General features: G+C 44.1%; 1 long non-coding RNA gene across 1 annotated transcript; it reads right to left on the bottom strand.

Annotated features, from left to right (window-relative positions):
* Positions 1-238: 238 nt before the first annotated feature.
* LOC150063622 (uncharacterized) lies at positions 239-27813 on the bottom strand. The gene is made up of 3 exons (XR_016535568.1): positions 27683-27813; positions 578-717; positions 239-449 (listed from the first exon to the last, which is right to left on the bottom strand). It is a non-coding gene; the product is annotated as an uncharacterized LOC150063622 (long non-coding RNA).

Here is a 27813-nt window from a genome sequence, read left to right as displayed (position 1 = left end):
TCTTGACCGTGGGTACCTGCCTCCTACAGACTTGCTTCCCTGGAATCCCTTGGTCCTACCTCAAAAATGGGTCTACACAGCAAGCTTTCTTCTTTCTTTCTGGGTTACCTGAACTAAGATGTTCTTCTTCCATGTTCTCTTTTGCATTGCTAATGTACAGTATTCAGGTAATATTTGTGTAAGGATGAAATAAGAAAGGAAGAGTCCGGTCGTGAGGAGTGATATGGACACCTTATTACTCAGGTAACTTCCTGGATGATGAGGCAGGGAAACGGTACATAGCATCATTTGCCTGGTGTCCCAGAGGATCCTGGGAACTCAGTGCTTCCGAGTCTGACCATAAAGAATGCCATGCTTACATTGCCCTTTGATTGAGTCCCAAAAGTCTCAAGGGTTTTGGTTGAGTCAGGCATTGTCATCTTCCTCGCCGTTGCTGAGGGCAGAGATCTCTAATGAAAAGACAGCAAAGGCAGGAGATGTGTTTGGTTGGTTGGTTTAAAAGTCAATGAATGAGCAAATTCATGAAAACTGATTTTCAGAGTCAAACCTCAGGAGCAGAGTTCTGGCAGTTACTTACCCTCCCGCTTGGAGACTGACTAATGGCTGCTGAGTCAGAAGGGCGGGATCCTCAAGCCTTAGCCTCAACCGAGTGGGGAGTGAGAATAGTCCAGAAAAGTTTTACCTTCAGGGAGGTGCCTGAAGATGCTTTGTGAACAACTGGGAAGGAAGAATAGAATCTTTCTTGAGCACTGTTTGTTTTGTCTCAGAAAATTGCCCTCTACTCTGACTCAGGGATTGCTTGAAAAGAGAACAAACAAGAGGCTGTGGGTTGACAGAGGCCTAGCTTTGAATGTGAGAGGATTTGAGCACTCTTATGTAACAATCCTGAGAGTCAAACGCCCTCTCATCTGGGCTGAGGATGTAGCCAAGTAGTGGAGGGTTCCCGCAGCAAGCACAGGGCCCTGGCTTTAATTCCCAGCATGAAGAAAAGGAAGGCTAGGACAGAGACAGGGAGAGACAGAGGGAGAGAAGGAAGGAGGGAAGAAGGGAAGAAGAGAAGAAGGAAAGGAGGGAGGCTAGGAGGGAGGAAAGGAGGAAACAAAGGGAGTGGAGAGGGAAAATTACCACTATTGGGTAGACTTGCTGAGTTTCTGTGGAAGCTGTCTCAGGGATTAGTCAAAAGTGAAAGTTTAACCCGAAAAGTTTAAACAAGAAAAAGGCCACTGTTTGTTTTAAGCCTTTGTTTTCAGATGTTCAATTATAACTATCCACATTTGCTGCTTTGAATGGAGTGTGGTTTCTTAAAGCCATCCCTGATTGTAGGTTAAGAACCAGGCAAAGTCCTCAGAGAAGGCTCTCCTCAAGGATCAGAAAAAGAAGCCCGCAGGCCTTCCCTTTGTCTAGCCTGATCCTATTCCTGCAGACAAAGATGGCAAAGTCAAGTTCTCCTGGAAATGGCTAAATCTGTTTAAAACTCTTAAGCTTATAGAGCAGGATCAGAGCAAGGAAGACTACAATGGTCTAGCAATATTTCTGTAGTCAGAGTTAACAGTCTTCTTACTTTTCCTGTGGTTTTCTTTCCAGTGTTGGAGAAATCAATTCAATAAAGTCTCTGCCATCATCAATTCCAAAGTCATCCTTGTCCTGCTGACTTCTGGCTCTCCCTGCCTCCCCTCCCGGTCCTCCTTGCAGCTGCCTCAATAGCAACCAACACTGGCCAAGGTAGAACAATCAAAGTCTCTGAGCCACCCGATGGACAATCCAAGTGTCTGCCAGCAAGCCTCTGAAGCAAGGATGGGCTTATGCCTACTTAGGACATAAACGTTTGTGAACCTTATCCCAATGCAAGCAGCCTCATAAAGCCTTCTGTGGGGTATGGAGATGACTAAGTAGTCATTTGCTACAATGTGAATGAACATGGAAGCTGGGACACAAAGGGAAATAATCCCAGTGCTGTATTATCTCAATTTTAGGGAGAATCTTTTCTTAAAATGTTGAATAATTCTAAACAGAGGCTAAAACAATAGTTGCCAGGGGAAGGCCAGGAGAAGGAAACAGAGAGAAGTAGGTCAAAGACTATAAAGTTACAGTAAGATGAATCAGTCCAGAAATCTAATGTACAGCATGAGGACTGTAGTAAATAGTTAATGTGTAGTTAATAATACCATGGTGTATACCAAAATTTTGCTGAGATAATAAGGTCATTGTTCTTACCACTCCCACATAAACAGACAAGTTCAGAAGTGACACACAGGTAAATTTGTTTGGCTCTAGTCAAATATAGATTCACTCTCCTAATCCTATTGATTAAATCTATCTCTCTATAGACTCAACCAATGATATACTAAAAATATGGGAGAAACGGTTCCAGAAAGTTAAAAAAAAAAAAAAAGCAGAACTTGAATGTCCCACTCTTTCTTTTCTTTTTTTTTTTTTTTGCCAGTCCTGGGCTTGAGCTCAGGGCCTGAGCACTGTCCTTGGACTTTCTCAAGGTTAGAGCTCTACCACTTGAGCCACAGTACCATTTCTGGCTTTTTTCTATGTATGTGGTACCAAGGAATCAAACCCAGGTCTTCATGCATGCTAGGCAAGCACTCTACCACTAGGCCAAACTCCCGGCCCATTGAATGGCCCACTCTTAAAGCACTATCCTGACTCCACACAAGTGACAGATGGATATTTTTCCATCATAATTCCCTAAACAATACATGTAACAACTATCTGCATAACATTTCCATTGTACACCATGGATATTACAAGGGGTCCAGAGATGACTGAAAGGATATAAGAAGAGATATACAGGTTCCCAGCAAATATCATGCCATATGGTTATTATGCACTCAAATATGCATAGGTTTTATTATAATCAAGGGTACTAGAGCCAATCCTTGCAGACACTGAGGAAAAAACACATGCATGATCAAAATAGCATGCTATCCACCTTAAATATATACACTAAAAAGTTAATTTAAAAGAGTTAGAAATGTTATCTGATACATTGGATATATTTGTATTTGGTTATTTGAAATTGGATAGGGAAGGGAGGAAAACAAGATGAGGGGTGGGGGAGGGGAGGAAGGAAATGGGGACCAAGACAGGAGAAAGGGTATCAATGTATGTGAATTAATACACCTTCTATCTGGCAAATATAATGTAACCCTTCTATTAATTACAATAAAAAATATATGAAAAAAAAGAGTTAGAAATCAAGAAGACATCAGTGGCTCAATCATAGCTAAGCTGTATTCCTAGCTACTCAGGAGGCTGAGATCAGAGGATTGTAATTCAAAGCTAGCTCAGGTAGAAATTTCCATGAGATTCTTATCTCCAATTAATTCCTATAAAACTTGAAGTGAAGCTGTGGCTCAAGTGGTAAAATAACAGCCTTGAGCACAGAAGCTCAGGGACAGTACCCAGTTCCTGAGGTCAAGACCCTGGACTGGCACCAAAAGAAGTTAAAATCCCATATCTGGCAGTGATAAGAGATTAATTTAATAGATACACATTCTTTTTTTATATATTTTTATTGTAATTAATAGAAGGGTTTCATTATATTCACCAGATAGAAGGTGCATTACTTCACAAACATTGATACCCTTTCTCATGTTTTGGTCCTCCCCACCTCTCATCTTGTTTTCTCCCCTTCCTTATCCTATTTCAAATAACCAAATAAGCGTATATACAATATATCAGATAACAAAATGGAATACTGTAACAATATGAGATAAATAAGGGACAGCAAAAGAGATGAGAGATAACATAGTACATTAAGGACAACAATCACTCATTATATGGCTTTTGTTTCTATATCCTGGAGGTCCTTTCATTTAGTGTCATACTATATGACCTTATGGGTCTAGGTACACATTCTTTTTTTAAATGTGTGTTGCTAGTTCAAACCTAATGAATATTTAACAAACTGTGGTCACATCAAAATGAACCAATTGATTACCCTAAACAGGTCAAATAAGAATTTTAAAAATCATTTTGTATTGTTCCACTTGCTCTGTCTTCATTTTCATGCTAAGCCGCAAATATTTCCATCTACAAATTCCAAAGGCAATATGCATGCAGTTCTGTATTTCAGAAGACTGCCCGCAGCGCCGGCACCCCACCTTGTGGGCAGAGAGCTAGCTGCCCTGCACCCCTGCTGCATCCTAGACACACTCTGACAGGGTCTGTCCAATTCCATTTGCTCTTGTCTGGGGGTCCAGCCTCCTTCCTTAGCCTGGCCTCTCCCCTGCCCTTGTCCCCTGCTGGGTTCCCTTTTAAGTCTGTCAACATGATTCACAACACTTATTGTCCAGGCCAATATTAGCATAGTGAAAGACAGCAAGAAATACAGTCTGTGGGAAAAGCCTTCCGCCTTCTCTTTTCTCTACAATTATCACTCAACTGCTTCAGTAAACAACAAAATTGTTCCCCACACACATCATTACCCTTTACGAGATTAAAATAGTCTAGAGGTTGAGAAGGCAAACACAGGTTGGTTTGAGCTTTTGAAATGGATTGTTCTCCCTAGCTAAGCCTCCCCTAACCCCTACTTTCCTGGGGAAAAATTGAGAACAAGAGGTCAAACAGATGCCAAACTAGCATCTGCCTACACACAGGAAAAGTTAGGAGAGCGAGTGTAAGGGGATAGAGAAATGGCGGTGTTCTGTGAGGTCTCAGTCTGACTGAGGCAGGAAGTGAGACTGCGTTTACAGTCCAAGGTTTCTGTGAACTGAACAATGACTCCCTGGGTCTCCACCATTTTCTTCCTTCTAGATTCTTACTGAGTCCTGACCAACTCCAAAACAGGGAGTTCTAAAGGCAAAGCTTCATGTATCTCTCTTTGGATTATACTCTTGATTTTAGCCCCTAACTGGGCATATGCTTTTAATATAATCATGGCATAATAAAATTAAAACCAATAGGCTGCAACTCAGAAAACACTTATAGATCCTAGGGCCATCCTTCTTAACTCCAGGGTCTAATCTTTGTAGGTAAATTCTAGAACTGGGTCATCCTGTGGAAGTCCTCAGTATCAGGGGACATGGATTTCTGGCCATGTAGACTGATGCCTTTTGATAAGTTTACAGGGATGGCAAATTCAAATGAGCACCAGAACTGGAAAGGAAGCACAATGTTAAGTCACACCCTCACTATTTGTGAGAAGCAAAACAGCTGTAAGCCTTCAAATTCAAGTTTAAAACTGTGCTGACCAAGCAATCTACAGCTAAAGGCTGGGTTTAACACCATGGTATGCAGTTTACAATTCCTGCACCAGAAATAGAAATAGATAGAAATGGAAATAGAAATAAATAGAAAGCAACTGAGAGAGCTATTCTGATCTAGATATAATATATGTATGTCAAAAATACCATGGTGAAACCCCTTAGCATAATTAATATACACATAAAAAAAAAGAATGACAGGAAAGTAAAACAGGCTCTGATGGGGAGGGTGACAACAAGAAGGGGAGACTAACAGGATGAATGAAGATAAATATGTTCAAAGGGATTTATCAGTATATATGAAAATAAAACAATTTGGTCGGTCATAGGACTTGAACTCTGGACCTGGGCTTTGTCCCCGAGCTCTTCAGCTTAAGGTTATTCTCTAAACCTTGAACCACAGCACCAGCCACTTCCGGTTTTCTGGTGATTAATTGGAGATAATTGGAGATAAAGAGTCTCTCAGGCTTTGTAGTGCTCTGACTGGCTTTGAACCCCTGTGATCCTCAGATCTCAGTCTCCTGAGTAGGATTACGGGTGTGAGCCACTGCACCCGGCTAGAAATTGTTTTAAGAAGTTGGGATGGGGGGCTGGGAGTTTGGCCTAGTGGTAGAGTGCTTGCTTAGCATGCACAAAGACCCAGGTTCGATTCCTCAGTACCACATACATAGAAAAAAAGCTGGCAGTGGTACTGAGACTCAAGTGGTAGAGTTCTAGCCTTGAGAAAATCCAAGGACAGTGCTCAGGCCCTGAGCTTAAGCACAGGACTGGCAAAAAAAAAAAAAAAAAAGAAGAAGAAGAAGTTGGGATGGGATGAAGGAGAGTGATACAATGGGTAAAGTTGATAGGAATAAATTGTATATATGTACAAAAATGTCACAATGTACAACTAATACATGCTAACTTTTAAAAATATGTAAGAAGGAAGGAAGGAGAGAAAGAAAGCCAAAAAGAAAGAGAAGGAAAAAGGGAGAGAGGGAGGGAGAGAGAGAAGGAAGGGAAGAAGAGAGGGGGAGAGGGAGGATGGAAGGGAGAGAAAGAGGGAGGGAGAGAGAGAAGGAAGGGAGGAAGAGAGGGGGAGAGGGAGGATGGAAGGGAGAGAAAGAGGGAGGGAAAAAAGGAAGGAAAAGCTAAGTAGGAATAAACAAGAGCAAATTGTTTTGTTTTGCTCTCTGGTAACCCACATTCTCTCTTCACTGGTGAACTGCCATCCAGACCATGAAAACTGATCCCCATTAAGGGACCATCATTTCAAGATGTTTCTGCAGGAATCTGGAAGGATTCCCCTGCTAGCCCTCTTATTCTGATGTCCTCTTGAATTAGGGAAGCTTTAGGAAATCTCTAACCAACATTAGAAATGGATGTGTAGCCATGAACAGGAAAGTTTTCTTCTATTGAAACTACTAGAGAGAGAGCATTGGCCATGACAAAGAAAACGAAAACAGGAGTTTGGTGTTATTCGCTTGGTGTACAGAACAGCCTGGTTCTCTGGTTCTCTGACCTGATGTCTGACAAAGATGAGACTGAAGAGACACATGATAGTTTGTCCCCGGCAGTCTTCTGTCTCTGTGTCAGCCAAAGACCTCAATGTAAAAAGCCAGCCAGGGGCCGGGAGTTTGGCCTAGTGGCAGAGTGCTTGCCTAGCATGCATGAAGACCCGGGTTCAATTCCTAGGTACACATATATAGAAAAAAAGCCAGAAATGGTGCTGAGGCTCAAGTGGTAGAGCTCTAGCCTTGAGAAAGTCCAAGGACAGTGCTCAGGCCCTGAGCTCAAGCCCAGGACTGGCAAAAAAAAAAAAAAAAAAAAAAAAAAGCCAGCCATCGCACTACCTCAAACCTTTGTTACTGTTTCCAATGAGATGTGGGCACAGCCTGAGGAGCTCGGGGTCAATCAGCATCAAACCAGATTGAAACTAGATAGAGCTCAGTACATGGCACATCCCACTGAAATCATTCCCACAGCTGCTTTCAGCAAAGATGCTTCTGGTCTAGAGACTCCATGTCCTAAGGGGCAGGGGGGAGGTGGGGACACAGTGGCCTGAGAATGGAGGCGAGGGAAGGGAGGAGATGGAGAGTTGTAGGGAATTTGATTGCATATGTTCTCCATATGGCCTGGTCTAGTAAAGATCCATCTTATGAGAGGTCGTTGGGCCCTTTGAGGACCATGCTGGTATCTGCTGGTTCACCAGCCCCCTCTGCCACCCAGCTGTCCCAAGCTGGCTTCTGCCCCATCCCACAGCAGGCCCACACGCAGCAGATGTTCAGTGCCTAAAGCAGGGGCTGCCTGAAAGACTGTGCTCACTTGAGTGGGGCAGCCTCCAAGGCCCCCATGGGACTCACCCCTGCCCTGGACTACCTACCTCAGTTCCACATAGGGAATGTTACCCCCAGAGAAAGAGAATGCGAAAATAGGTGTGAGTTAACCCAGACATATGAGGCCATATTCATGACTATGTACTGAGACTACTGGCGTGAAGTGTAATAATGGCTAAGAAGTTGACGGGATTAGAAGGGCGTTATTTATTTTAAAGGAGTCAGAGGGGAGATGAGCAGCTTCTCAATTTGATAAGAAATGAGTTGGTCAGATTAAGTTTAGACTACATAAGCTAGCTGCACCTAGAAATACTGCTCAGTCAAGCACAAGACAACTTTACAGTGTATTCTTGGCCAAAAAAGAGTCAAGGAAGGGAATATCTTTTCACATAGCACCCCCAAAAGAGCTTTCTCTGGCAATATGATCATATGAAACTCACCAATCAAATGCCTCTGGATAAGTCAGCTTTTATCACTTCACTTATTGTGCCCAGAAACTTGAAGCCCCCCCCATAGCCAGAGACCAAAGGTCAATGCAAATTGCAATGAGCCGTTTATTGATGAGCTCGAGCCCAGGTCTCTGCGCACTGATAGTCGAGTGCAGATGAGAGGCCCCGAGCACAAGATTACAGCCCCTTTTATACATTTTTTGGTAAGGGGAAGGCCCCAGCAAGTAATAGCAACAAATCAATACGCCACGCGGGAAATTTATACTATAATTCCATTAAATGATTGGTGCAATGCAAAGCAGGAAAGGGGTCGTGGCTAATCACTGGTCAGTCTAGCTGGCTGTCATTTTAGGAGGATGGTTTTATGCCAGATATGAGTCTAGGGGGATCTCCATGGTAACGGACTTGTGATTGATTGACATCTGCCCTAGTTTGCTGGCCCTTACAAGTCCGACCTTGCAGGTACCAGATGGCTACTATCTCTAGCTCCCAGCTTGGAATGTGTATACTCCTTACTACAGTGTAGCTCAGTCTGGGAACCAAGGACAAATGGGTGGTTGTAGATTAGCCACAAGGACAGCAGTTGCATTTCTCAGGGTTTTAGCAAGCAGATATACAGAAGCAGAAAGGCAAGTTAAGGAAAGACAAGTATAACCATCCAAATGAATACAAGCATGAAAATACAAATGGCTAACATAGGTTTATAGAAAATATATAGATATTTTCTATGCTCCTCATACTGACACAATTCTTTCATGTTAGAGGAAGAAAATGCCTAACCCAAGTCTTAGCCGATGGAAAAAAAATCACCCATCAGTGGCTGTTTGGGGGGGAGAAGGGGGTTGGGGTTTTTTTTGTTGTTTTGTTTTTTTGTGGGTCCTGGGGTTTGAACTCGGCCTGGGCCCTGTCCCTGAGCTTTTCAGCTCAAGGCTACCACCCTACCTTTGGGACAAACCCCACTTCCCATTTTTTAGAGGTTAATTGGAGATAAGAATCTCCGGTCCTTTTGTGCCCAGGCTGGCTTTGAACCTTGATCCTCAGAACTCAGCCTCCTGGGTGGCTAGGATTACAAGCATGAACCCCAGGCCCAGCTTCAAAGGCTGCTTTTTATGCTTGACAATAGTACATGGTATCTTCTTGTTTGCCAGTGCAAAGGGACAACAAAAAAGTATCCAGAGATAAAAGGCTGTTCTGATAGAAGACTTTGGTCAGAAGGATCATAGTTAGAGAGGTCAGGCATGTGGACTCACACCTATAATTCCATCAAGTTGAGAGGAACCCAGTGGATCACAGTTCTCACAGTTCAAGGCCAGCCTGGAAGGAAAGAAGAAGAAGAAAAAACCCTAGTAAGATCCTACCTAGCTCAAAGAAAAAGCTTTTATCCCAGATATGCAGGAGGTAGAAGTCTGAGGCTTGAAGTCCAATTAGCCCCAGGCAAAACTCTGAACCCCTATCTGAAAAAGTAACTAAAGCAAAAGGGGATGAAGTACTTGCTAGACAAATGTGAGCCCTGAGTTTAAGTCCCAGTACGAAAGAAAGAAAGAAAGAAAGAAAGAAAGAAAGAAAGAAAGAAAGAAAGAAAGAAAGAAGAAAAGAAAAGAAATTAGAAGGGGAAAGGAGAAAGAAGTGGAGTTGGCGGACCCCATGCAGGAGTGTGTCATGGCTCATCTCAAGTTCATGGCCTCAGTCCCTCAGCAGATACTTTGACAAGGGTAGTGGAAGTGTCTCGTGTGGCCAACTACATCATGGCTACTGCTTGTCACCCTCCACACAGCAAAACCTGTAAATCTGAGGAGACATAGGATGGAGTCGAGACTAAAATGATGTTCAACTTCTTACCCAAAACCCAGAGGAGCGTCTCAGTCCCTGCTGCCTCTCTGGCTTCTCATTTTCCCTGAGGACAAATACCTGGCACCATGACTTCAAACTCTAACCATCCCTCTAGTTATTCATTAAAGCCGCTGCCACCAGCCACATCTATGTTCTATTCAGACACAAGGACAGAAAAACTCTGAGCCCCAGGCCCAGCATCATGCTGCAGACTCACCACAAGAGCAGTCAGCGTGGATGAAAATCAGGAGAGAAGTCAATACTTTCCACAGACCAGGCCCTGGCCCAGCAATCAGAGTGGCCCTCTCCCTTCCAAACACATCGTCATTGGGCCCTTTCGGTAAATGAGGCAGAGGAGGCTTAAGCCTGTGTCCTTCACAATGACCGTCATCCCTCTGCCTGTGTAGCTTCCTCCCAGATAAGGAAACAGAACACATACTGCATCCCTCACTTCACTGCCCTATTAAATAATGGCTGACAAGTCCCTCCCAGTGTGTGGAACCAACTTTCATTAGCATCTCCGCAGGTGCTGATGTCCAACACTGGCCATAAGAATGAGAATCACAGCGGTCAGAGGACCCAGCACAGCTGCACAGCTGTGTTATGGCCTGACCTTGAAGAGGCACGGTGACCTCTTGCTCATCAGCTCCCTTCCCCTGCCAGACACATGAGACGCAGAGCTCCCTGCGATGTCTGCCCTAAAAGCAATGAAGACTGCCCCGTAGCAGAGCCTAAAGGGGGCTCTTCTTTTTTTATTAAAGAATTTATTAATGTTGATTTTTACATCATATTTTAAATGACAAGTTTAACAAACAAGTGTTCAAGGAGGGGATCTCTATTTACAATCACTGGGACTCAGTATTTAGAACTTAATCAAAATTAGGTTAAGGGTTTGTATGTCATAGAAACATATTAATTTATGAAATAAAACATTATGTCTATAGAGTCATAGGTTTTTATGTCTATATAGTTATGTTTATATTTCCAACTTCTTTTTAACTAGAAAAAAAATCACTTGCAAAAGGCTGAGAAAGTTGATGGTAAAACATCAGAATCGTGAATGCTGAGCTGGGCCACCTTCCAGAGCAGAGTCCCTGGGCCAGGTGCAGCCGTGCTACGTGGAGTTTGTTCAAATGCCAATTCCCAGGCCACTGAGTCAGAAAGAGGGATGGATTTGGGAATCTCTGGGGACCATCCAATTAGTGAAGAAGTCTGTCCAGGGAAAGAGAAACACCAAGATCTTTCCTGGCTTCTTGTCTGTCTGTTCAGTTTGCAGAGATTCATTGGAACTTCATTAGACAACTCACTTTTATTAGCAAGTATTAAGCACATAGAGTCTCATGATGATCATGAAACTTTGGCAATATGGTCTGAATAAGCTCATGCACCCTCCAATTATACTCCCCTAACTTCCCTCCTTCTTGTTTTCAAATAGTATTTAGGAGGTTTCATGTACCATTTGTGTGTGTCTCTGCCTATGTGAGAGTGTGTGTGTGTGTACCTGTGCCATTGATGTATACCCATGACTGAGCTAGCATGGCAAATTCTGACTTCTAGAGTTACCTAGAGGCACTCAGTCATGGATGCACCCTACAGCTTTGCAACTCTTCCTTCCTGCCTGGACTCTTCCTCTTCCTCCTTTGCCAGGCAGACAGGGAAGGAGGCCAACACCAGAGGCAACCAGGGGATCAAATCAACCAATCTTCATTAAGTGTTTAAAAACTATGTCTGGATTTTCATTGAGCCTCAAAAACAAAATAGCCCCCCTTTTTTCCCCTTATTTCTTGCATCTTCTCAAAGTGTAGTGCATCGTGACTCCATTCTTCTAATACAAACGAGAGTCACAGACCCCTCTAAGCTCCAGATAAGGAAAGAAGGGGAGGGAAGGAGGCAGATCACCTGTATCTGTTCATCCATCTCCACTCACGGCTCAGAAACCACAGCAGCACCTGGCTACAGAAATGTACAGTTTGACCTTGTGTAGCACAAAGACAAAGCCACACTGTAAAAGCTCCTGTTCCAGCAACCATTTGTCAACACAGACAGACATCAATATCCCCAGGACTTCCTGCCCTAAGACGGGTGATGGATGGGTGGGGAGAGAGGGAAGTCAAATGCCCTGCATGATTTACCAGTTCATTTTTCAAGGGATAAGAAGGATAGTTTGGCTTAAGGCTCTAAGTCTGTGTATGGCCTGGTCTTCCACAGTAAGACCACTTCAGTGGCCATCACATACTGAGATCATTGGAAACCACCTCTTGGACAAAGCTCATGGTTCAAATAGTGCCCCTGCAACAAGGGGTGGGAATCCCCAGCACAGAGAAACACCTATGGTTGCTAATGACCAGGTTCTATTTGTGGCTGGGCCTGAAGGTTGATGAGATCAGCTATGGGCTCTGAGCCTTGTGATCCGATAGTCTGGTGGAGGTTTGTCAGGCTTGCCTGAAGGAAAAGACTCATATAATCTCTGCCAGCCACACTCATTCCCCCAGCAACTGGAATTCATTCATTTTTTTTTTCAGCAAAGGATCCCTGAGCAGATTATCCATTTGTTTACCCCAGAGTCTTCTGAATCTGCTAGTTGCTAGCCAGTCAGCCACTCTTCTCCCTTAACCGGGACAGCCACAGAGGCTGAGTGCAAATTATCTCTAATGAGCCTGGAAGGATTCTGTCTGGGACCCACCTGCCCCTGTCACATGGATGTCCCTTTCTTCTCTGCTTCCAGAATATCTCCCTCAGTGCCTCATTTAATGGGCCCAAAAGGCTTTCAAACCTCTTCTACCTTATATTCCAAGTCCATGAACAGAGAGACAGTTTTTGTTGTTGTTGTTTTGGAGTTTTTTGTTGTTTTGTTTTTACCAAATACAAGACATATTTTCAGAAATTTAAATAGGGCCAAGCTCTGGTGGCTCACGCTTGTAATCCTAGCTACTCAGGAGGCTGAGATCTGAAGGTCGGTCGTAGTTCAAAGCCAGCCCAGACACCTAAGTCCCTGAGACTCTTATCTCCAATTAACCACCAGAAAACCAGAAGTAGAGCTGTGGCTCAAAGTGGCAGAGCTCTAGTCTTGACAAACACACACACACACACACACACACACACACACAAACAAACCACCAAAAGAAAAAACCTCAGGGACAAGGCCCAGACCCTGAGTTCAATCTCCATGACCACCACCAACAATAAATAAAAGTAAAATAGGTATTCTTTTAGTCATAAGTTTTCCTATTCACTTGCCTTGGGCTGGAGAAGCAAGCAAGTTGTGCTAACCTCCATTTGAAAAGACAGTGGAATCCCATTAGAAAGAGCATTTATTCGTTCATTCCACACACATCTTAAGCCAGAGATTATGCAAGGCCTTACAAGTAATAAGGTGCCTTCACAGGTTTTCTGTGGGTTAAATAGGAATATCTGAGATTGGCTCATTTATAAATATTCCTTACAGTTCTGGTGGCTGGGAAGCTCAAGGTCAAGGGGCTGCAGGTGGTAGGTCCCAGATCCCCTGCAAATACTAAAATTCAATAATGCTCAGGACCCCTTCCCCTTAAGGACAGGTTTTGCAAATCGCCCACTCACATCCTCTTGTATGCTTTACATCATCTCCAGCTTCTTTGTTCGAGTTAACCCAAGGTGCATGGTGCATTGTTTGGGGAGTATTGACAAGAAACGAGTCTGTATGTGTTCCACACAGAGATCACAGTTTGTCAAAGTCTAGCTAAGACCCGATGAGGCATGGACTCAGAGACAAAACAGGAAGAATCAACCATATTGGAAGCATCTGGGTGCTGTGGATAAGAGTGCCATTGAGATGCTGCAAGCTTGCTTAATCTCAACAATGCAGTGAGTGATGGTCCAGGAGAGGCAGGCTGTGCTCTCCAGCCCTGGCATGCCCATTTATAAGGAGTGCCTTATTTAGACCACCTAATCACACTCGTAACTCAGATTGGCCCAAAAAGGTATCACAGCCTATGGAGTCAGAAGAATCCCCCAGTATTTCCTTCTCTCCTTGAAGCCAGTGCCTCTGGAATGCATCTTCCTTCCTCGGTGAACTCTCCACCTTGTCTTAGAAGAAGGCATTCAGATGCTACTCACTTACCTCAACATAATGAGGAAATGAGGATCCGGGTGTGGTGGCATACAGCTATAATCCAAGAACTCAGAGAGGAAGGACTTCAGGAGGATTTCAAATCCAAGGGCAGCCTAGGCTAAGGAGGAAAATCTTTTTTTTTTTTTTTTTTTTTTTGCCAGTCCTGGGCTTGAGCTCAGGGCCTGAGCACTGTCCTTGTACTTTCTCAAGGCTAGAGCTCTACCACTTGAGCCTCAGCACCACTTCTGGCTTTTTTCTATGTATGTGGTACCAAGGAATGGAACCCGGGTCTTCGTGCAGGCTAGGCAAGCACTTTAACCACTAGGCCAAACTCCCGGCCCAAGAGGAAAATCTTATCCCAAAAGTCAAAAAGGAAAAACAAACAGATAACAAAGAAACGCCTAATTATATGTACTCCAACTCAACAAAAGACTAGATCACTGACAACACCAGTGAGAGAATGCAGAGCAGAAAGATAAGGAAGGTCCCCATTTCTTACAGAAAGCAAGAAGAGACATGTGCAAATTCTGTGCTCCATGGAATCCTGGCAGGAAGGTTCTAATATTTTCTTTCAGTGGACACATTATGGAGAACCCCCCTACCAGGGGGTCCATCTTGCTTATTACTCCTCTGGCCACTTCATCTGTCCTACGTCACCCTTCTAGACTCTGGGAAGACACCTTGCTTTGCTTAAATCCTCTCTATTCACTATGGGATTTTAGAGATAAACAGTCCTGAATCCAGGGGCTTCGATCCCCCTCTCTTGCAATAATGACTATTGACAGCAAATACAATGATGGCCATAAAGCTAATGGTCCCCAATAATCAGTACTACAGAGAAGCTATTATCTCATGTCATAATCCTTGTACATCTCTAGCAATAATAGAAAATTAGTGGGTTGAATATTGTTGAGAAGGTACCGTGGCCTGTGCCTGTCATCTCAGCTACTCACAGGGTGGAAGTTTAGAAAGATACAGTTTGAGATCAATCCAATCAAAAGAACTAGTCTCATGTGGTAGCATATTACCTATAAATCCAAACTATGCAGGGGGAAGAGGTGAGAATACTTCCCCAAATCAGACAGTGCCAAAATCACCAGACCCTCTCTGAAAAACAGCTAAAGCAACAATGAGCACTAAGGTATGATTCAAGTCATTCATTTGCTTACTAGGCTCCAACATCAATGCAACACACACACACACACACACACACACACACACACACACACACACACACACACACATTAAATAAGATACCCAGAAAAACCATGAGTCTGCTGAGTTGCCAGCTTAATTTTTGTTGCTGTTAGCAACATACCTATAAAGTCAAGAAAGTTTACCATCCCTTTTGTATATTGTAATTACACTTGTACTATCTAAATACCATAGTTATTTTTAATGCTGCAGTGACACTTTACCACAAACTCAGCGGACGCAAATAACAAAAAAAAATGTATTACTGTGGAGCTTCTGTAGGTTATGAGTACAACAACACTCTGACTAGACTAAAACCTAGGTGAAAATGACTGAGCCACATCTCCTACTGGCTCTGAGGAAGAATTCAACCACAAGTCCATTCCCACCAGTGCATAAAAGATCTCATTGCTACGGGCCTAGGACAGGGCTCTGCTTCCTTGCTGGCTGGAAGGCAGAGCTTCTTTTCTTGGGTCCTTGGCTGTGGGTTCCTGCATCTCACAGTCAGCAATGAAGCATCCAATCCTCTGGTGCCTGGGACACGTCTGATCTTGTCTTTGCCACTCTGCTTCTGAGTCTGCTTTCTTTGCATTACTCTGGCTTCAGCCAGAGAAAATTCCCTGCTTTCAAAAGACTTGTGTTATCAGACTGGGCCCACATGGATAAGCCATGATAATCTCCTTATTTTAGGAGCCATAATCTTAATTACATATTCAAAGGCCCTTTGCTATGTAACCCAACCTATTCATCCAGTGGTTCTAGGCACTGGGGCATGAATGTCTTGGAGGGCATTTTTCAGGCCAGCACTGGTGCTAAATGGCTCCACCAAACCATGATAAAATAACTACATTGTCCGAATATGTCACAATCAAGAGTCTCAGCCACAGAGCTTGGTTCAGGGACATATCCTTAGACCCTGAGAAAAACTGACAAACAAATCCCCAGGATGCCATCCTTAAAGAGACAGACTAGCAGGTAAGTGAACCAGGCAGAAATTCTGAACCCAGGCATTTAGACCAAAAACAGCTCCTCACCAGCACTGGCTTGTGTGTGGGTCATGCTCAATTAGGGACCAGCCACTTTGCTTACAAGGTCAAAGCAGATTGGAGCAAGCTGCTGGGCACACTGAACTCCCAAATTAGGAGCTGTAAGCATTGCCTGATTAAGAACAGAGACGTGTCAACCCATAAGCTGCCTTGTGGTGCTTCCAATTAAACAAACTTTGAAGAGAGCTAGGGAAGTCTTCATTAGCTCTTGTCTTGCCAGTTCACAGTAGGGTGTATGGCAGACAAAAGTAGCAAATTTTACCAGCAGCCTCATCCCAGAAACATTGGCTACCAATATGTATCCAGTTTCTAAGAGGCAGAAGAATGTTCTGGTTAGCTAGGCCAATTCCTTACATCCCTGGACTTAATGACATGCAAATTACATGGCTATCCATTATAAAGCTGACAAATGTTTACCAACCAATGGAAACATCAGAAGCAATATATTCCTTAGGTGTGATTATTTTGGGATGTATCCCACATGACAGTGACAGATGGATGGAAGAGGTAATAGATTAACTCCCCCCAGGCTACAAGCAAGTCAAATGAACACTTATTAGCACCTTCTCCCAGTTCCCCTTAGGAGAGAGAATTGCTTTGGCTCCCAAAAGCAACAATGCTTGTCCAGGTGCACACTTGCTATCCACCCTCCCTCCTGTCCAATTCCTCCTCTACTGCTGGCTGGCTATACAACTTGATGTTAAGTGTCGATTTAACTTATGGAGTACCCACATTAAACTGTTACTGTCTATGAAAGTGTTCCCACTAAGGCCAGCATTTGAATCGGATAACTTATAAAATACATTCTTCCTTGCCAGAAAAGGAGGGTACCATTCAAATTTTTTGGTGGGGAGGGTCAGTCGTGGGGCTTGAACGCTGGGCCCTAGTGGTCTACTACTTGAGCCACAGCACCACTTCCTGTTTTCTGGTTGTTAATTGGTGATAAAAGAGTCTCACAAACTTTAGTCGAGGGGCTAGCTTTGAGCCATGATCCTCAGATCTCAGCCTCCTAAGTAGCTAGGATTACAGGTATGAGTGACCGGTATCCGGCTACCATTCAATTTTTGAGGGGCTAAAAAGATTTTTAAAAAAGGGGGGGGAGTGCCCATAGTGGTAGCACATAACTATAGTGTGAGAAATTCAGGAAGCTGAGGCAGGAGAATCACTTTAGTATTTGAGCTTAACCTAGACAACATTGCAAAACCCAAAAGAAAAAAAAAAAGAAAGGAAGGAAGGAAGGAAAGAAAGAAGGTAGTGGGGCTGGGAGTTTGGCCTAGTGGTAAGAGTGCTTGCCTAGCATGCACGAAGACCAGGGTTCGATTCCTCAGCACTCCACATACATAGAAAAAGCCAGAAGTGGTGCTGTGGCTCAAGTGGCAGAGTGCTAGCCTTGAGAAAGCCCAAGGACAGTGCTCAGGCCCTGAGCTTAAGCCACAGGACTGGCAAAAAAAAAAAAAAAAAAAAAAAAAAAAAAAAAAAAAGAAAGAAAGAAGGTAGGTAGATAGGTCGGTAAGGGGGTGGGTGGTATCAGCTTTGTCCTGCCCTAGCACTGTGACTTTTATCACAGCTCCTCTGGTTCTCAGATTATTGGACTCTGAGTGAAATTCACCTCCAACTTTCTGATCCCTCACGATGTCTCAGCCTCTATCACAGAATGATTGAATCTGCCTTAAGTCTCGTCCTCCAACAACCGTCACGGTGTTTCCGTTTCTCTGAAGAACTGGGTGAAGGAATACTCAGCTAGATCTGTGTCACTGGTAAGCTACTCTGTATGTAGATCTGCCCAGGCCAGAGGCTGATGCCTCCCCACCCCCAGTGTGGCATGCCTTGCACTCCAGGATGGCCCTTAGAACCCTAAAATGAGGTACACTTGGCATCATTTCAAGAGGCCCAACAGACTTCTCACAACTTTCCTTAGTATGAAGAAATGCAAGGGATGGAGGTGGAAAGAAATGTCACCCAAAGCACCAGCAACCTGCGGAAGCCAGCCACACAGGAACTATGGAAAAACTGTCCACACAGCTTTCTCCAAGAGACACTCCCATCTGTGGTGTGCTTGGTGGGTCTCGCCCAAAAGAAGAGATGCTGATACTTCTATCAGAATAAGCCCAGGGTCCTCACCCCTGCAGCCAGGAGCTTGCTGTGTGCCCCATGACATCGCTTCTAAAGCCAGACTGAGCTTCTCCAAACTCAGCAGGATGAGAAATGCAGGTGCCAAGCCGACTCCAAAAGTAGAAAACTGTACTCCTCAAAGCTGGATTCTGGTTGGAAACCAGCCTTAGAAATCTGTGACTATGCCAGATTCACAGTAGGCATGCAATCTGTTGAATGCACGCTGAAATGCAGACACCTGGTAGACCCATTCAGAGAACAACAGATTAATTCTCCGCCCAGGAGAGGTTAGAAATGATGTTGATAACTAGCCCAGGGAGGCAGAGCTTTCTCTGATTGTCTCCCTGGCTTCTTCCTTAACCAGGTTAGTGTTTCTAGAATGATTCCATTTGCCCTTCAGGATAATGATTGTTACTTATGAAGTGATAAGCACACCAAATTCAGAATAAGACAGGCCAAATCCTTCCAGTAGCTTTCAGTACAGAGAAGCATATTAGCTATTAAAGGTATAAAACCAGCCCCAGTGTGGGAAGACACAGCAGTTTATACCCTGGTCAATCACAGCTGGCTGCCATCCTCGTGGCTAAATGTCAGGATGCCGGTGCTTGCACGGGGAGCAGTGGAAAGCAGAGAGGAAAGATAGGAAAAGACAGGATTCTTTTGTACTTTCTGCTAATCTGCTTTTCTTGAGCATACCCTAGGGAGAGGTGCCCTCCTTGGCACTTAGCTCCTTTGGCCTGCTAATATTGATAATAGCTCCCTTCATCTAGACTCAGGCTCCCAGCTCATGATACAGGTGAGAGATACGATATGGCAGCCACTGGCCACTTGAGCTCTTTTCTCTCCTCATGTCAGGCATGTGATCGGTCCACAAAGAAAAAGAGAAATGCAGCCGACATCTACAGGGACAGGAAGGTGGTGAGGGGTGGGGTGGGGGGGGAACTAGGGGACCTATTCCCTGGGGATTGAGGCATTTGCATCAGGGGAAGGAACCATGACTGACAGGGTAGCTAGTATGACACTCTGCAGCAGCACACTGGGACAAGTCAGGGGTGGAGGAAAGTTAGAAGTCACACCTGCAGTCCAATGCGGTGGCTCACGCCTGTAATGCTAGCTACTCAGAAGGCTGAGATCTGAGGATCGTGGTTCAAAGCCAGCCCAGGCACTAAAGAACATCAGACTCTTATCTTCAATGAACCACCAGGAAATGGGAAGTGGGGCTGAGGCTCAAGGGATAGGTAGGTAGCCTTGAAGTGAAGAGCTCAGGGACAACATCCAGGCCCAGAGTTCAAGCCCCAAGGCCCATGAAAAGAAAAAGAAGGAGGAGGAGGAGGAGAAGGAAGAGGAGGAGGAGGAGGAGAAGGAGAAGGAGGAGGAGGAGGAGACAGAAGGGGAGTGGGAGGGGGAGGGAGAGGAGGAGAAGTCACACCTCCATTTCCAGGCCTAACAAAGTAACACAGAGCTCTCCAATGCAGCCATCTGCCAAAGGAAAGAAGGAACCATGAGCTTGGATGGGGTGGGAAGGACAAACAACACCATCAGCCTCCCTACAAATTAGTGGATCTCCCACCTTCACATACATCAGAATCACAGAGACGGCCTGCTAAAACTTCCCATTCCTGACCTAGTGAGGTGAGGCCCATCTGTAATGCCAGCTGCTTCAGAGGTGGAGCAGAGGAATCACGCATATGAGGACAGACCAAGCCAAGTAGCTCAAGCAAAAGGGTGCTTTTCTGATATGACCCAGGGTTCAGTCCCAGTACCATGAAAATAATGTCCGATTCCTAGGTGCTACCCACAGAGGGATTTCTAACCATGGCTCTGTTATTGATGCAAAGCCTCCTGTGGTAGGGAGAAGCAGGATTTGCTTTCTGCTGTGTTTATCTGTCATTAGAAAACATCACAAGCCCATCACCACTCAAAGGCTGAGATCTGAGGACTGCAGTTTAAAGCCAGTCTAGGTAAAAAAGGCCATGAGACTATTATCTCCAATTAACCACCAGAAAGTGGTAGAGCACTAGCCTTGAGTGCCAAAGCTCAAGAACGGCGCCCAAACCTTGAGGTCAAGCCCCATATCTGCCAAAAAGAAAAATAAAACATTACAAAGCTTACAAGTGGCCTCTTCTCAGGCCCTGTCATGGCTAGTTTGGACCATAACCGTGGGACAATGGGTCACCAGCAGACCAAGTTGCCCTAAAATCTAAGGCTGTAGTTAAATTTACACTGGCAGGAGTTGTAGTTGAGTTCAGAAACGGTTGGCAAGCCAGGGCTAGCCCATGGGGACTCTCAGCCCTGGCTATGTGTCAGGAAGGCGGCTGACACCTGAGCACACACTGAAAATGTGACCAGATTACATTACACCCCCCCCCGCCCACCCCGGAGCTGGACTGCTCACATTTCCAGGTGCAGGGGAAGCCATGTGGGGACAAAGCTTCAAACGGGCTACCTGTCATCAGCAGTGTGCCACTGTGAACCCTGTCCTGAAGATAGCAAAAGTGGGCGCAGGGACGGGGGAAGGTGTACGCATGTGTATAGGCATTCAGGAGCGTACACCTAAAGCATGTACTTGGGTACACAGGTGCAGTGACTATCAGTGGATCTGCGCACATAGGGTTCTCTGGAGAGGTTTCCTCTATCCTTCCTGTTGAATGTTATTTCCTTTCACTTTGTAAGTGTGTGAAGTAGGCATCTCCATTGTTTTATGCCAGGAGAGATGCAAAGGCCCTAAATTACTGATCTCTTGAGAAACAGAACTAAGAAACTACATACCTAGATATAGATACCCATAGATAAATATAAGTAGATGATTGTTTATATATATATATAATTATTAAACAGGATTTTTAACGTTGGGTTATACAGTAAAAAGCTGGATAATTCAGATGGATAGCTGCAGGCTGCAGAGCCTGAGAACCCAGTAGCTACTCAGAAGAAGCAGCTGTGGAAACCATGATGTAACGCCATCCAAGGCTGGAGACCTAGAAGCTCTGTGGAGTTCGAGTCTGCCCTGAAAGACAGGGGAAGCTGGAATGGCATCCAGGGGCCACAGAAACCACACAGGCTGCGCTGGCTCAGAAGGCATGAGCGTGCAATGCTGCTGGCTTGCTCTTCTTCCATTTTTACTCCCTGCAGACTCCCAGCCTCTAGGACAGAGCTTCCCACACTCAGGGAAGTTCTCCCCTCCCCATTCCTGCCCCTGGCCTTGGAAATGCCTCGCAAACACCTAGGATTGCGCTTTACTCAACTCTTAGACATCTCTTGATCTAATCAAGTTGACAATCAAGATGAAGCATCGCAGATCTTTATCCAAGCAGAATGGATATGCTTGCTAGAGAATTTTCTAAGAGAGGGCTGCATTTCACACTGTTTCTTTCTAATCCATTTCCAATCCCAGCCATTTTGTCTCACCCAGAGCCCAATCCTTCCTATGCAGCCCGTCTTCATTGACCTGCTGGCATATGCCTCGTGCTAGGCCAGGTATGCAGGTATACTAAAGCAGCATGATAACAAGTTAAGGACCCAAGGCCATCACGCATAAAACCAAGAGGAGACAATAATGAGACAAATTTGTGATGCCAAAAATATGTAATGTGAGGATCTTCCTCTCTATCCACATTCCTTCTCTAATTAGTATAATGAATAGACCCTTCAAAGGAAAAAAAAGTTTCAGGAATCTTCTAGTTTGTCTTCATTTCTTTTTTATCATGTCATTTCAGTATATGTAAACGATACTTGATGCATAGTTTGGCTGACTCCAAATTAGCAGTTTGGAGATTATAATAAAAAAAAAAAAAGCTTCTGGCCTGGCTCATTCTTTAATCAGCTTTGTAGTTTGTCTTTTAATAATAATTCTGGGTGAGCTTGTTTACATGAGAGTGCTATTTAAAATTATATTAATGGTTTCAAGGCTTTGTCAGACAATCAGGCCTCACACTTAACCAGAATTTGGCAGTGTTCAATTCTCTAATGCCCATTCAATGCTGCGCCATCTGATAACAGTGGAAAATGCATTCTGCTCAAGACAAGCTTAACAATCTGACACTCTTGAATCTATATCAGATTTAATCTTGTTATCAGCTACATTAGGAAAAAAAAAACTCTTCCTTGGAAACATATGGCTATTGCTTTCTTTTTCCTTGGGTGGAGGAACATATCTCCGTAGGCAATCTAGACTGTGATTCTTATACCTCAGCCGCCAGAGTGCTGTGGTTAGATTAATACATCACCACATCCAGATACTTTACTTATTTTAAACTGCAAAACACAGTTGGGTTATACACAGCTGGTTCTATGCAAACCAGCAGAGACGTGGTGCAGGTACTCTGGTGTTCAGATGACAAAGCTGGCTCAGCTCAGCTTCGTTCACAGCAACTGCTGGGATTTCACTGGCCTTGCACTTAGCACAAATGGGGTTAGATACAAATGTGTAGCTCTAAGCACCAAAATAGTATGATGAGCTTTGAAGAATCACTATTCAGGAGATCTTAGATTAACACTTGGATTTTCACTAATATAGTATCATTTTGTATGTGTGAAATACTATAATAATCCCTTTATGCAGTTAATCTACATTAATTAAATAATGAAATGAATGACAGAAATATCCAACAGGCTGTGTTGGGGTGTGAGTACCAGTAGGAGAGTGAAGGGGAATGATTTATACTCCAATAACTTTAGTATACAAAGAGGACAATGAGACATGGCAAAAAAAAATCTGAGGAGAAAGAGGTATAAGGCAGAGTGATGGGAGGGGTAAATTTGGTCAGTGTATTTTGTATTCATGTATAGAAATATCATAATAAAATCAAGATGATTGGGAGAGGCGGGGGGAGGGAAACAGGGACAAAAAGTAATGCACCTACTATCTGACGAATATAACTGCAACTCCTCTATACATTACCCAGACAATAAAATTTAAAAATGAAATATCACAATAGAACCTCCATGTGCAACTAGTATACACTAATAAAAAAATTTTTAATGTTATAGTTAAGAAATCATTAGGGGCTGGGAATGGGGCTTAGTGGTAGAGTGCTTGCCCAGCATGCATGAAGCCCTGGGAACCATATACACAGAAAAAGCCAGAAGTAGTGCTGTGGCTCAAGTGGTAGAGCACTCACCTGGAGAATGCTCAAGAACAGTGTCCAGGCCCTGAGTTCAAACCCCAAGACTGGCAAAAAAAATCACAAGGTGCCAAGAAGCATTTGTCACCCTCCTTCAGAGCTTGCATGTCCTCTATTTCTCTACCAGGTCAGCTAAAGAATGAACTCAAAGCCAGCCCTGGCAACTCACACCTGAAATCCTAGCTACTCAGAAAGCTGAGCTCTGAGGACTACAGTCTGATGCCAACCTAGGCAGCAAAATCCAAGAGACTCTTATCTCCAATTACCAGAAAACCTTAAGTGGCGCCATGGCTCAAAGTGGTAAAGCACTAGCGTTGAGCAAAAAAGCTCAAATACAGTGCCCAGGCTCTGAGTTCAAGCTCCACAACCACTACCACCACTACCCACGGGAAGGGATCAATACACTGAACCCTAAATAAACAGATCTTTCTCTGACTCCAAAAAAAAAAAGAGCAAATAAAACATGCCTATTTCTACCAGACTCCCAGGTCCAGTTCCCTCGCCAGAACGCCTAGCTCAGCTCAGCACAGCTTCTTTCATCAGACCTCCCAGCAGGGACTCTCCACCCACCCTTTAAGAAAACCAAAAGATCAAGGAAACCTCCATGGCTCACCACCATCCGATCTTCCCGTTGGCTAATTTCCCCAATTCTAAGTCACTTAGGAAGAGGATCCTAAGAGGTCCCTAGATGATGGCTGATGGTGACAGCTCTGGTCTGAACGTGTGTATCCCCTCCAACATTGCTGTTGGAACTGAATTTCCATTGCAACCTTATCTAGGAGGTGTTTAGGCCACCAGCACTTGCCCTTTCTGGATGAAAAGGCGTCGAGCTGAGTGTTCATGCCTGTAATCCTAGCAAATGACAGACTAAGGCAAGAGAACATGAAGTTCAGGGCCAGCCTGCCCTGTCATAAGAAAGTAAATCAATTTGTGGACACCGGTTATAACCCTTCATCCCTTCTATCATAGGAGGACAGGATGTTCAAACCCCCTCCCCCCCAGGGGTACAGTAACAAAGATACCCTCTTAGGAGTAGAGATCAGATTTGAAGCAGACAACCAGGCCGACACACCCTGAACATGGACTTCCAGCCTGTGGTACGGTAAGTGTCTGTTCTTACAAGCTCCCTTTGCTCAGGCATTCTGTCACGGCAGCACAGCCTTTCGCCTAGCAATCCCCACTGAAGAGCTTTGGAATCCAGATGTTCTTCTAGGTCAGATTGTCCTCATGAGCTCTTCCTCAGTGAGCCAGAGGTGGGACTAACCCCTAACTGTTAGACCTGTTGGCCCCGCCCCCCCCCACGCACATATTCTAAGAGACAGTAGCTTCTACTGGGAAAGCAGTATTTTTTATTGTAATTAATAGAAGGGTTTCATTATATTTGCCAGATAGAAGGTGCATTTCTTCACAAACATTGATACCCCTTCTCATGTTTTTTCCCCATTTCCCTCCCCTCACCCCTCCCCTCATCTTGTTTTCCCCCTTCCCTATCCTATTTCAAATAAACAAATATACATATATTCAATATATCAGATAATAAGGTAAGATACCGTAATAATGAGATGACCAAGGGACAAAAAAAGAGATAACATAGTACATTAAGAACAATAATCACACATGATATGGCTCTTGTTTCCATATCCTGGAGGTCCTTTCATTTAGCCTCATCCTAAATGGCCTTATGTATCTAGGTTTTGCCCTATTGTAAACCTCTGCTAAGAGAGTCCGAGGTTTCTACTGATTATGACAAATGAGGGAAACCATTGAGCCTATGTTCCTTTGGGTCTGGCTTACCTCACTTAATATGATTTTGGAAAAGCAGTATTCTTAATTTGCATTGTTTCCAAGATGTCACCTTCATTTGAACGATTAAATGATTGCATTATTACACAGAATAGTGCTTCCTCACATTCTTAATCCCCCTTTGGGTTTACAGATTAAGAACAAGACCACCTAGTCCTTAATAGCTGTTCCCTTCGATACAAAAGAGGCCTAGAACTGACCGTTCTGCGGGACATGTCTAGATCCCTATCTGTGCCTTTCATTGATTGAGACTAGCATTGAGAAAGATGGAAAGTGGGAGTGCTTTATCAAGTTACACTATTATAGGTTCTAACACCAACATGTTCCACTGGAGAAAATGGACAAGGTGAGTCAAAACTTGAAAGATAAGGAGGTTCTGCTCTAGCACTGTGCACCTGCGGGTAGGTCACGCAAAATGGGATCTGCCTATAGAAAACCACCAAGCCAGCTGGGTATGTGCCAGAATATGTGAGGACCCTGGGCCTAGAGGAGATAGTGAGAGACTGGAAAACTAGGACAGAGGCCAGTAGCTGGTGGCTCACTCCTGTAATTCTAGCTACTGAGGAGGCTAAGATCTGAGGATCAAAATTCAAAGCAAGCTCAGGCAGGAAAGTCAGTGAGACTCCTATCTTCTATAAATTATTCAGAAAATAATGTACCCACTACCTTGTGAAGGTAACTGTAACCAATATATACATCACTATGATAATTTTTTAAAAAATAAATAAAATAAACTACTCAGAAAAAATTGGAAGTGACACCATGGCTTACATGATAGAGAACTAGTCCTGAGGAAAAGAAACTCAGGAATCAGAGTTCAGGTCCAGAATTCAAGCCCCAGGACTGAGGGGAAAAAAACTAGTACAGGATAGACAGAGGGCCATGAAAAGTGCAGAAAGAACTTAGGCTTAACCTAGAGCTACCGTGTATCCCTGAGAAAAGAGAAAGTCCAGGACTAACATGGCATTTGGAGCAAATAAGCATGGCAATGACAGGTAGGACAGATTAGGAGACGAATTGAAGAGATCTTTCATACAATCACTATCATTGCAGTAATCCAGGTGACAAAGCCTTGACTGGCAGATTTTTAGGCTCATGTGGACTTACGCCTGAGGTGTCTACCTGATTAATCCGAAGTCTACTCGATCTGTGCCTTACACAGAGGAGATGTGTACTTCCTTGTCTAAATAAACCGAACAAAGGTTAGTCACCAGCAGTCAATAACAGAGCCAGATGAAGATCACAAATGTCCTTTCCCATATACAGACAGATTCACACGCACCTGGCGCCACGTTTATTAAAGCAGATTTTCTGAACCTCTCAGTACTCTCCCAGCCCAGTCCCACTAACACATAAGGGGGTGGGGGAAGACAGGGAAACGTGGAAAGAGAGAGGAAGAGAGGGGGAGGGAGAGGGAGGATGAAAAAAGAGACAAACTTAATCCCTCCCAGAATGTCAGGGGAAGAATACTTTTAATGGCACAGACATCAGTGTCACAGGCTAAGTTCTGTGGTAGACGTCCATAATTCAACTAATTAAGAGGCTGAAGCAGTAGGATCCGAGTACAAACACAATCTAGGCAACATATCAAAGAGTTTGTCTCAAAACACACACACACACACACACACACACACACACACACAATCAATGTCATTATTGGTACCTGTTGCTACAACATTGTTGCCTAACAACCTACAATCCTGCAGTGAGGTACAACAGTCACTGTTTCGTTTTTGCTCAGAAGTTGATAGCTTGGAGCTGGACCTGGGTGGCTGGCGTGCGAGGGCAGACTTAACTCTGCTCCCCTGTGGTCTCACATCCCAAGGAGGCTAGCTTGAGCTTGTTTCCATCAGGTGACAAAGAGGAATGCAAACAAGGTTTTCTGCAAGTTCGCATTCAGTGTGCTCCTACCCCAGTAACCCCACCAAGTTCTCCATCCCAGAGCAAGCAGGGACCACAAAGGTACAGAGAGAAAAAAAGAAGGAGGCCATTGCTGACCCCAGCCTGCCTCAGAACCTGAAAAAGAAAAGGCTGGAGGCTGAAATTCCAGGAATAAAGACTTCCATTGAGAAACTAAGTCTCCATAGTAGCATTCGGGAAGGAATGACAACATTGCTCACCAAAGACATGAGCCTTTAGTGTCACAGTGGACCTTGTGACTTATTCTCGAATTTTCCATGCCTATGGGTAGCTGGGTAATGTGTGGCCAAAAAGCCTCATTATTTTGTTCTCTGACGTCAGCAGTCCCAAATGTTTTCCTGAATGGATCTTTCCCTTCAAAGGGCATTTCAATCCAATCTTCTCTTCTTAAGTAAATGTGCACTTGCCTTCCTGTGCCTCTCATGGGACTGACATTCTCAAAATGAAAGGAAGAAAGAATAGGAAGATATATTGGGGGAGGGGGATGTCTGTCATGTCTGTCTGTCTGTGTCTGTTTTCATATATATATATATATATATATATATATATATATATATATATATATATATATATACTGGTGTTCTTACTTGGTTGTTTCCTCCAAAGTAGCACTGGTGAGACTGGTCATGACATGCTGGGGAGGATCTTGACCTTCCTGTGTCCTTGGCAATCTGGGGAGGCTAGCCTATGAGGCCACTGTGAAACAATCTGACTTGTC

This window comes from Megascapheus bottae, chromosome 5 (assembly GCF_031878675.1).
Source record: "Megascapheus bottae isolate mThoBot1 chromosome 5, mThoBot2.hap1, whole genome shotgun sequence".
In the NCBI taxonomy this organism is placed as follows: Eukaryota; Metazoa; Chordata; class Mammalia; order Rodentia; family Geomyidae; genus Megascapheus; species Megascapheus bottae.
The sequence above is the reverse complement of the archived record's forward strand: the minus strand, read 5'-3'. Positions and strand labels throughout refer to the sequence as shown.